Raw genomic sequence first — 1,563 nt, forward strand, 5'->3', positions numbered from 1 at the left:
CATCAGCACCTCCGAAGCTCGGACAGCTCCTGTAGGCTGCGCATAGAAGGAAAGCATTGGACGCTCGACTTCAGCACCTCGACAGCGCCACCACCACCTCTCACCACTGTTAAGCGAGAGAGAGACGATAGGGAGCCGTCGCGACGTACCCATGCAGCGCCGCCCGCCAACGCACAGAGGAGCGGAGGGGATCGGGCGCCAGGTCCGGGGGAAGGCTGGGAGGGAAGCTACGGCGCTGCTACCCAGCTTTCAACCCTTCGGGACCGGTGCTCCGCTCCTATCGCTCCGGCGAACAGGGTCCGCTACGCTTTCAACACCAGCGCCCGGCAGAGGGCTTGGAGAAGGCTCGCGCGGATCCTCGGCTCGGATCGCCTGGCTTCGCGGGAGCGGCCTTCGGCTAGGGCCGACGACGGCCGGACCGAGCAGATTTGGACCGGGGTGCGGGGCGAGTACCTGCCTCTCTCACGAAGGGAGTGTCACCGGTAAGAAGCCTCTTCCCACGTCTGCTTGCCGACTTACGCTCGCCCCGACGAGAGGCCCAACCGAAAGAGTGGAAAGGGGCAGAGATTTCCAGGGTCGCCCCACCAGGGATGCAATACCCCAGTGCAGGCAGTCGGCCCTGCCCCGAACCTACTCGGTGGTTTGAAGGTTAACCTCTTGGGGAAAAGCAGCGATTCGCCTCGCGGTGCGTGCCTCCGCGGATCTAAACCCCCTCGATCGATGTGGGGCCAGAGGACCCCTTTTCCCCGTACGAAACTGTCAGCTCACCATGGGCTCGACGTCCGTGGGTCGGGGAGTTGAGCGCTTACGCGCGGCGGGACCTTATAACCTGCAGCGGCTGAGGAGCGAAGATTTCCAGGGTGGGCCCCCGGGGATGCCATACCCCGAGCAGCCTGTCGGCCCCGCTCCTAGCACGCTGGCAAGCAATGGAGTCTTCCCCGCGGCAGCCACCGCCTTCGCCCTAGCCTCGCCGTCAGTCGATGAAGAACGTCGTTCGCCCTCCTCTGCTCGGGATTTGGAAACGGCCTGGCCTTCGCCTACTCCGTCGGGCAACTGCCTTCCGCCAGCCCCTTCCCTCGAATCCCCTTCTTCCATTTTAGACCCGATCAGGGGATTGGTCAGCCCAGCCCTGGGGTAGGAAGAGGGGTTGGGGTCGGTTCGGCTTCGGGTGCCCCCGCTCGGCCAAAGGTTCCCCTCGCTTTGGAAGCACGCGAGGTCGCGGAGGGTGTCGGGGTTATTTTCGGCTCCCTGGCTTCGCGGGAGCGGCCTTCGGCTAGGGCCGACGCCGTCCGGCCCGCGCAGATTTGGACCGGGGTCCGGGGCGAGTACCTGCCTCTCTCACGAAGGGAGTGTCACCGGTAAGAAGCCTCTTCCCACGTCTGCTTGCCGACTTACGCTCGCCCCGACGAGAGGCCCAACCGAAAGAGTGGAAAGGGGCAGAGATTTCCAGGGTCGCCCCACCAGGGATGCAATACCCCAGTGCAGACTGTCGGCCCTGCCCCGAACCTACTCGGTGGTTTGAAGGTTAACCTCTTGGGGAAAAGCAGCGATTCGCCTCGCGGT

The sequence above is a fragment of the Engystomops pustulosus genome, unplaced genomic scaffold, assembly GCF_040894005.1.
Source record: "Engystomops pustulosus unplaced genomic scaffold, aEngPut4.maternal MAT_SCAFFOLD_281, whole genome shotgun sequence".
Classification (NCBI taxonomy): domain Eukaryota; kingdom Metazoa; phylum Chordata; class Amphibia; order Anura; family Leptodactylidae; genus Engystomops; species Engystomops pustulosus.